Raw genomic sequence first — 10,050 nt, forward strand, 5'->3', positions numbered from 1 at the left:
ACCGCACGACCGCTACGGTCGCAGGTTCGAATCCTGCCTCGGGCATGGATGTGTGTGATGTCCTTAGGTTAGTTAGGTTTAAGTAGTTCTAAGTTCTAGGGGACTTATGACCACAGCAGTTGAGTCCCATAGTGCTCAGAGCCGTTTGAACCATCTACATGAATGTGAGGGTAGATTGATGACTGTTTAATTAGGCCATATCTCCTACCTAGGCCACAAAATGATAGGAATTATCACAGTTTCCTCGCGAGAGCATTACCGGAGTTGCTGCATAACGTGCTGCTAGTTGCAAGGCAGCGTATGTTGTTCCAGCAGTGCCGGCACCTTTCAGTCGTCTTGTGCGTCGATTCTTGAAGCGACTGTTTCCAGAAAAGTGGACTGCCAGTGGTGGTCCTGTATCATGGCCTACTCGATTTCCTGCTTTGAACCATCTGGACTTCTACGTGTGACAAGAGGTATGTTTACAAAACCCCTATTGAATCAGAAGAGGATCTGGTTTCCCAGATAGTAGCAGCAGCAATGGGAATTAAGGACACTCCTGCAGTCTTAGACCATATTAGCCAGAAAAAGACCCAACGGCGTAACCTCCGTTTACAATTCAGTGGGGGGAGTGCATTTTTGAATCTCTACTGCAATGACTGGAGTAATTTTATGGTGTTACTGTTATTTCTGAATAAGAAAGGATTAAAACTTGTTTGTGTTACTTGTTTTCCTCACATGAAAACACAATATAGAAAATGTGTTTTCACTGTCCCATGCAACTTCTAAGGGTTTGTTAGTTTAATTAGTTTTCATCCAGAGAAAATTCCCTCCACTGGTTTAAAACATCTTCACTGAGAAATATGACATTAGAGGAAAACATTTGTTCTGGTGTCCCATGAAACATCCTAGATTTTGTCGGTTTAAATAATTTTCACCCTGTATAGGTGCGATAGCAGTATCTGGAGCCTTCCAGAGAGGAACGAAATGAGGCACACTTGGAGAGGCTACATGGACTGATCATAATAGCCCACAGGCGCAACGTGACACCGGACCCTCGCGCTGCCTGACGTTTCTGGATCCCACAATTAGCCGGAGCTGCTATGAGCTGCCCAACTACTCTTCACAAGTGTGCGTCACTACCGACCACTCTGGAAGGCTGCATACGCTGCTGTCGCATCTGTATAAGCACAACATCGTGCTAGCCCCGGAAATCAGTTGTTTGGACACCTGATTTCGATAGTGGAGACAGCCATCGTAAGCTCGGCTGTTTTATTCGAAGTGACGCGTATTGTAAACCGAGGATGTTATATTCACGTTGGCCATTGTGACAAACTCTGAAGTCATATTTACAATTTGTAGTAATGAAAATAGTACTACAATCAGTGAGGAACAAATTTCCGGTACAGTGGTTAAATGTCAATGTGATGAATGAGAAATAGCGACGTCAACTGCATAAGGGATTGAAATAAAAGGCGACAAATGAAAATTTGCGCCGGACTGGAACTTGAACACGGACTTCTTGCTTTGCATGAGCGGACGCCTTAGCCACTTCGGCTTTCTGAGCAAGTTTCCCGTCCGACCAAAATTCCCAACGTGTCACACACTATTTCCATAGCACCCCCCCCCCCCCCCCACCCCGCCCCCCCTACGCCTTGACGACATTTCATATCTCCAGTGTACATGCATCCTAGATCCGACCTCTAATGGGAATCATGCTAAATGCTACTAGCAATAGGGCAGGGGGGATGCAGGGAGATGCGCTACAGAAGTTGCGTGCGACAAGTTGGGAATTTGTGTCAGACGGGAAGCACATTCGGGCAGCCAAAGAAGCGACCGCTCCCAAAAAGCGGGAAATCCGGGTTTGAGTTCCGGTCCAGCATAAATTTTCAGCATAAATTTTCACTTGTGGCCAATGAATTATTTCAATTCCCTCATGCGGCTGGCGTCGCTATTTCCCTTTCATCATCATAATATTAGCACGTGAACACGAAAATATTAATAAGTGAACTCAAAAATTGGAGTACCGATTTTTAATATTGATTATACAATGAAACATATAGTTAAAAAGGTTTTTGCCATAGACGAGCAGAAAGGAAAAATCGTGTGTGTACATAGCCGTTAAGAGTGGTAAAAGGAAGTAGATGTCTTCATATTCATAACCTCGATTATACTTTCTCTACAACGCATTAAAATCTCCAATTCATGAATATATAAAATTGAAGTGGCTCCAACCTCTGCCCTGTAGGGGCTATAGTAGAAATGCTCGGCTGTTTTATTCGAAGTGACGCGTATTGTAAACCGAGAATGTTATATTCACGCTGGCCATTGTGACAAACTCTGAAGTCATATTTACAATTTGTAGTAATGAAAATAGTACTACAATAATAGTACTACAATAGTAGAAATGACACACCAAACTAGCAACGTTTTCTGAAACTACATTCTAGAAACTTTCATGTTTACGTGGTTCATTCACAGTAACATACGTATACCAAGCAGCTACAATGTGTCAACTGCTAGGTTGATGATTTTGTTAGTAGAGGAAATCAAAATATCGCAGTAACGAAGTTTATAAACAACGTTGTGTATTGGCGCCTTATTTCGCTTACTTTTCTGTAAGAGTAACTTTGTGGCCATTTGTCGCTGTTACCAGAAAATTTGAAGTAAGTTTCTAATTTTTAATTTCTTAATTTTCAATAATTACGACTCCTGTCTTTCCTTATCGTAGAGGAACTATATTTGTTTTAGAATACGTCTACAAAGAGGACCATAACTGGTCTGAGTGAAAGACACAGAGCTCGAGAGATACACATTTTCCGCAGAGAAAGTGATAGGAATGTGGGCATTCATAATGATAATGCGACTGTTTTATTGAACGAAAAATTTAAGTGTTTACTGACGGTATTCCCACATAATTTTGACAGTTACAGTTGCGGTTTGATGAATATACAGTCCAGAGTTTGTAATGCAAAACGTTTTGCATCAGAAGTTACTCAACGTTGTACAGCGGCATTTACATTGAGTTGTTATAAGGGAAAAATTAATTTGCCAGCTTTAACACAAAATTTATTTTTCAATGCATCTTATCAAAGATCCACTTCAAATGATCCGAGAATTCAAGAGAAATCAAAGAATTATTTCAGTAATTCTCGTAGCTACAATGCAGCATTTGCTATGACCAGTTCTGAGGCCAAAATTTCAGACACAGTGTTATGTGGAGGTTATCGCTTTAAAAGATACATGACTTTTTTGTCATAGGTCAGGTCCAATGACGTTTATGTATGGTTGTTCACAATGTTATACTCAGTTGAATGATTATGATATCGACACTACTATTTGCTGTATACTGAATGAATAATCAAATCACTCATGCAATACTGATAACAATCTAATGCAGGTCGTTGCTGTTGAATTAGAATGCGGTAGTCCTTTTGTGCTTTCTTTCATTGGAATGAAAGATTATGGTACAAGAGTGACAAATGGAAAAGAGAAATTTGTATGCTTATTACAGCGCTACAGCAATGCAATTCAAACTGAAGTGGCTGCTATTTGTACCAAAGTTGGTGGTGAGCCACCATTTGAAAAAAAAAATATGGTGTGTTTTTTTAAAAACACCAGTACATTCAAAAACATGTTGGGTGTAGATTCCTCACTGGATCCATTAGCATAACCATTATTATTTCCCAATGAACACACAGGGTGGCATGCTAATTTGTTCCATAGTACATCAAATACGAGTCCTTCCACTGTAAGAAAGCACAGAAATAGTTACTACATTAGAAAATGCTCGCCATCGGTTTTTCTATTGGAGATGATTTCGCCTTTTATCCAATCCACAAAAATTATTTTTGCAATGGATTGTTGGTATGTATGTATGTATTGAAGCTGCAAGACTCCATTTCATAAGGGAAAGTCAGAAATTTATGATAACTTACATGATTACTTACAACTAAACCCAAATGATACTTTAAATATTGGAAGAACGGTTGTTTTGCCTTCTTTATTTAATCGATTGGCAAGAAATATGTACCAATAGTACTTGAATGAAACGCTCTTTTTCAACATTTTGTGAAAACTTCACTTTTTGTTACAATGCCTTGTAATCCTAATTGACCAGAAATAATTGACAACATTTATCCACATGAATCTGCTAATTTCCATCCAGAAACTGTTGTGTGAGTATTCAAGACTAAATTTAAAAAGCTAACTATTGCAGTAGTACTGAGACATATTTTTGGTAAAGTTCAGGTAATCGTTTACACAACAGGATTTCAAAAAAGATAATTGGCACAGGCAATATTTTAATCACTTTACGTGAAATCGATAAAATAGTAGACATTTGTGATATTGATAAAATCATTTACATAAAAATTGCACATATTCGAACATACCATAAACTATAAAAATATGTTACGAAACATACGATGCATCGACCATGTGGTGCACTCAATCAAAATTCTGAGTGTATGAGAGATGGAAAATGCACAAACACATTTCCTAAACATTTTTGTGAAGTCACATGACAGGCGGTTAATGGATATCCATTGTACAGACGGCATGAAAATGGTGTTAGCACTAATGCCTTAGGACAGTAACTTGGCAATCTTTACATTATACTGTACAATCCACATTAACTTACTGATTTTGATTGCCACGTGGATACTGAAGTTTGCACTACAATTAAAAGTGTTAAATATATTTTTAAATATACATAAGGATATGACAGTCTATCTATAGAAGGAGGCAATGAAATAACAAATGGGAATGAAGACGCTTAAATTGATGTAGTGAGAAATTTTGTGAATGGGCGTTATTTGGCTCAACTAAACTGGTATGGCGTATTTGCGAAATTCCAATCCATTTTCAATTGTGCGCTATCATTACGCTTGATATTCATTTACCATATTGACAAAAAGTTTAATTCAGAGTATGACAAGAATGGGATGTAGTTGAAAATGTGAAAAGAATTATTGTAATTCTTTGTATTCTGTGAAACTCATCCATCGGCAAATGTTCACTGTTGTACTGACGGGTCTTTGCACTATGTTCTGGTAGACACCGAAAAAAAATGGATTTTCATTTAAGTCTGCAATTATCCCATATTTACTAAATCATTTGAAAATGTTAGAATTTACAATGGAATGAATCATGTCACTCTCATACTATTGCTTCAAATGACAATGATGGCTTGACTATTAAAATTCGCTATTGGAAATGCATAATTTATTTGGGATCATTTGTGCATTGAACGCACCAGCAGATGCTTTAGCATTGTGGCTTGAATTTAGAACACTTCTTTGCGAATTTTTCTTAAGGGAATACAATAAAGAATTTTCTTACAACAGTAGTATTATAAATTGATGATATTTTGAATAGTCGCAATCCGACACGTCGATTACTTGGATTACCTGTTCCAACGTTAATGCCAAAATTTCATGAAGCACAAGTTTCAGATCTATTTCATGAAGAGTTACAGTTTAATGAATTTTACAAAAGAGTTAACTTTGAACAGAGTACTTATTGACTGTGTTATTCATGAAGTTCAGTGCCATGACACTGGCTCAGAAACGTTTTGCTAAACTGCTCATGAAGTTCGTGCTAAAACATTTACAAAAACTGCGATTACTCACAAATTAAATTTTCTAACTCTTCATTGCATTGCAAAAGCCTGTAATGGCATAAGTTCAACACATCTAATTGAAGATAGAACGTTGCACAATATGGTTAAATTGTCGATTCCAGTTTTGGACAGTACATTAATTTATGTTCATTGATTCTACTGATGACGTTGCTGTATGTCCACCTCAAATACTGAAACTTATAGACAGACTATTTAGTGATCTGTGTACAGATGAATGTAATAAACATAAAACATTTTGAGGTAAGACCGCTGTTTTGTGCAGTGATTTTCAACAAATTTTACCAGTTGTTCCACATGGACACATGCAACTATACTTTTATTAATTTAGTTCCATAAATTTCATATTGTTACTTTAACTCAAAAAATGTGAGGGCACTGCCACAGAAGCAGAGTTGGTGGATTTTTTGAAACAAATTGGTAACAATCAAGTAAGAAACATTCCACTGTTCAGCGTCAGTATTATTGAAATATCACAGGCAGTGATCAAACTAATATCATTAATTATATTTATGGAAATATTGAAGAAAACATTTTGTCACAATCAAAGTTTAATTCAGTTATCCGTTATTCTAACACAAAAAATGAAAACTGCGTCGTACTAGATAAGTATATATTCAATGCTATACCAGGTAAGCAAACATTTATCACAGCTATAAAAAAAATAATTTGTGAGAAAGAATACGAAATTAATGATTACTATACAGTAAAGTTTTTGAATTCTCTGTTTAAGTATATACGACCACATAAATAACAATTAAAAATAAATTGTATTTTTATTTAGCGAGTGATGAAAGAATATTTACTAAAAATATTATTTTTGTTGGGGTTTGTATTCTTAAATTGTATAATAAAGCAGTTATTCGCCTCATTTGTGTCTTTCATTCTCTCACACTTCCTCTTCACCCTTTCTTACTCCTTTCCTCGTGGCATTCAGGTAAGACTCAAAAATATGCATAATTTTCAGGTAATGACTAAGAAGCTGCACGCAAATAAATACCAATTACTTATATCAAAAAATTTGAGATTCGTTACTTGAGAAACACAACTGGTAGATTTTCCATCACAGTGATACTGGCGTATATAAAGGGCCATGTGGTCATGAATGTGTGGTGTCCGTCCTTCTGGACATGTCCGGAAGAACAGATACCACACATACAATACTAACGTCAGTGGTTTCAAAGAACTGTTATATTTACATAATGGATATTGACTTGCTACTGCCAACAACACATTATAGAAGGGACAAATGTAATACTGTTCCGTTACAAGTGCTGATGGACTTTTCCTCTTTAAGTTTTCGAAAACTTCTTCTTCCTCTTAGAAATGTACGGAAACTTCCTCTTCAGAAACAGCTGTTCAAATAACGCCTACGTGGCCGACACCTAATTCTGGTCAAAAATGAAGAAATATCTGATAAAGTTCCTGAGGCCTACACAACACAATGTAAATTTTTTAACTCAACACAATTCAATTGAATTGGTGTAGTAGATCGTCAAAACCGCTGCCAATAATGATCCAAATTTCTTAGTTGGGAAGAGATCTGGCGATCTTTCTGGACAAGGTAAGGTCTGGAATACAGGAAGAAAAGGAGTAGTAACTCTCGCCCCCTGAGGCGGGCATTATCTTGCTGAAGTCTAAGTTCAGAATGGCTTGCCATGAAGGGCACCATAACGGGACAGGATATAGTCGACTTACCATTGTGCTGCAAGTGTGCCACAAATGACAACCAAAGGAGTCTTGATATTAAAAGAAATGGCACCCCAGACTATCACTCCTGGTTATCGGACAATATGGCGGGCGACAGTCAGACTGGTTTCCCATCGCGGTCCGGGGCGTCTCCAGAGACGTCTGGAATATCATTGACTGGAGTAGAATTGTCTTCAGTGATGATTCCTCTTCAAACTGGGCCTCAATGACCGGCAAAGACATGTCTGGAGAGGCCATGAAAAGCGAAGGGATATCAACCTGATTGTCACCCGTCATACGAATCGACAGTGACCAATGATAGTCTGAGGTGGCATTTCATTTCATAGCAGGACCCCTTTGGTTGTCATCTGCGACACCCTTACAGCACAGTGTTACGTCGACGACATTCTACGCCCCATTTTGAGGCCATTCACTGCAAGCCATAATGGGCTTATGTTTCAGCAAGATAATGCTCGCCTGCACAAGGCGAGAGTTTCTACTGCCTATCTTCGTGCTTGCCTAATGCTGTCTTTGCCAGTGAGGTCGACTGATCTCCCCAACTAAGAACTTTTGGAGCATTATGGGCAGGGCCCTCGAACCGTCTTGGGAATTTGATGCTCTAACGTGCAAGTTGGACAGTATGTGGCACAATATCCCTCAGGAGGACATCCAATAACTCCATAAATAATTGTCAAGCCGAATAACTGCTTGCATAATGCCCAGACGTGAACAAATGCATTATTGAGTTGCTCAGTTTGTGAACGTTTTTTCCTCGAATAAATCACCCAGTTCTTCTGAAATTTTAATCATTTGTTAGTCTCATACATTACTTCTACCGATGTCCGTCTTATTGGTATAATTCTTTCGTTGTGTGTCAGTTCTTTTATGTTTTAGAGGGTACAGATGCTACAATTTTCGAAAAATTAAAGACGAAAAATACAATGTCCACTTATAGCTGTTCAGTCAGAGGTAGTCTTCTCTCAGTTGCTGGAAATGTAGAATGATACGGACTATCCTTCAGGTGCCTTTGCCGAATGCAAGCAATACATGGATCAATTCGTTACCTGTGCGCTGGTGCAGGCCATATATTGTCGTCAGTGTTACTGCACTGGTACAGAAAACAATTAATTAAGGCGAGAAAAAAAGGACTATTGGGACACGCATCGCATGCACAGGGATGCTGTTACGCGCAGTCAGCGAAACCACATTGCACTAACGGCTAGTAGGTTGCATAAACATTTAGGCTACCAAACGCAACGCGAAGACCCACAGACTTCACCATTCTCAAGCTTCAACGCTGCACAGTATTCAAATGGGTTCCCTATTGAAAAATGACCAATCTGAGGCCCGCGCATCCGTTATAGTATCTTTTTCGTACACCCTTCTTACGCTGTAGGAGATCACTAAAAAAAAAACACATTATAACTTTAGACTTTGTATTATATTTAGATAATTCTGATGTGTGAGATCGATGTCGAGGAGGAGGTCACAATATAGTCGGTGCAGACTTTGTGGAGTTCTCCGTATCCGAGGCAGGATATGTTGATTAAGATGTTGTAAAATAAGTTTTCAAACGCTATTTTGAATCTCATACGGAAGACGCAGCAGAATTCGGGACGATACTGAAATATAAACAGCGCAGTTTAATTGTAAATGGCCAATTATAAATTTCATAACGCGAAATAAATTGTAAGATTTATTCTAAGGATGCTTTAATACGACGAAAACCTTTTCCAGGGTTTCCTAGCGTACTATAATGTTAACTGTTCAGGCTGCATTTTTATTAGCAGAGAATTAAACAGCACTAATTATTTTTAATATATAAATAGTCACGTGAGATGAAGAAATCAAAACGAACGAACGCTGCAGGATCAAGAAACCGGATACCGAGATCTGAAATAAGTACTACCTGTAACATCAGAACCGGCATCTCCCCTGAGAACTGTTTCAGTACTGTGAAACGCAGGCGTAGTTGCAATTAACATGGAGCGTACATGATCTACTTTAATATCACTGAAACTTACTCGTATTACTGTGCTTCCAATGACAGCTAGTGAAATGAAACACTTTCAGTTCTACTGACGTACATATGTATGAGCGGCTAAGCGAACAGGAAGAAACATTGGCTCTGAGCACTATGGGACTTAACTGCTGAGGTCATCAGTCCCCTAGAACTTAGATCTACTTAAACCTAACTAACCTAAGGACATCACACACATCCATGCCCGAGGCAGGATTCGAACCTGCGACCGTAGCGGTCGCGCGGTTCCAGACTGAAGCGCCCAGAACAGTTCGGCTACTTCGGACGGCAGGAAGAAACGTTACTGAGCTACTTAATTGATTTCAGCACCTTTTCCTCTTCACATAATTGTTAATTTTCGGATAATCAACCATTCCCAATCTCAGTATATTTTGCATTTTTCCATTTAGTGCTACCTTACAGCATAATATTCGGAGTAACGCGTCAATAAGGATGAGTGTATCAATTTCACAAAAGCGAGCGATGAGAGTAGTATTTGTTGTATACCCTTAGTAATCTTATAGGCAGCTCTTTAATGAGTCGAGGCTTCTAATGTACACCTACGTGATTACTCTGCTATTCACATAAAGTGCCTGGCAGAGGGTTCAATGAACCACCTTCAAGCTGTCTCTCTACCATTCCACTCTCGAACGGCGCAATGGAAAAACGAGCATTTCATTTTTTTCTGTGCGAGCCCTGAGTTATCTTATTTTATCGAGAT

This window comes from Schistocerca americana, chromosome 1 (assembly GCF_021461395.2).
Source record: "Schistocerca americana isolate TAMUIC-IGC-003095 chromosome 1, iqSchAmer2.1, whole genome shotgun sequence".
Taxonomy (NCBI): Eukaryota; Metazoa; Arthropoda; class Insecta; order Orthoptera; family Acrididae; genus Schistocerca; species Schistocerca americana.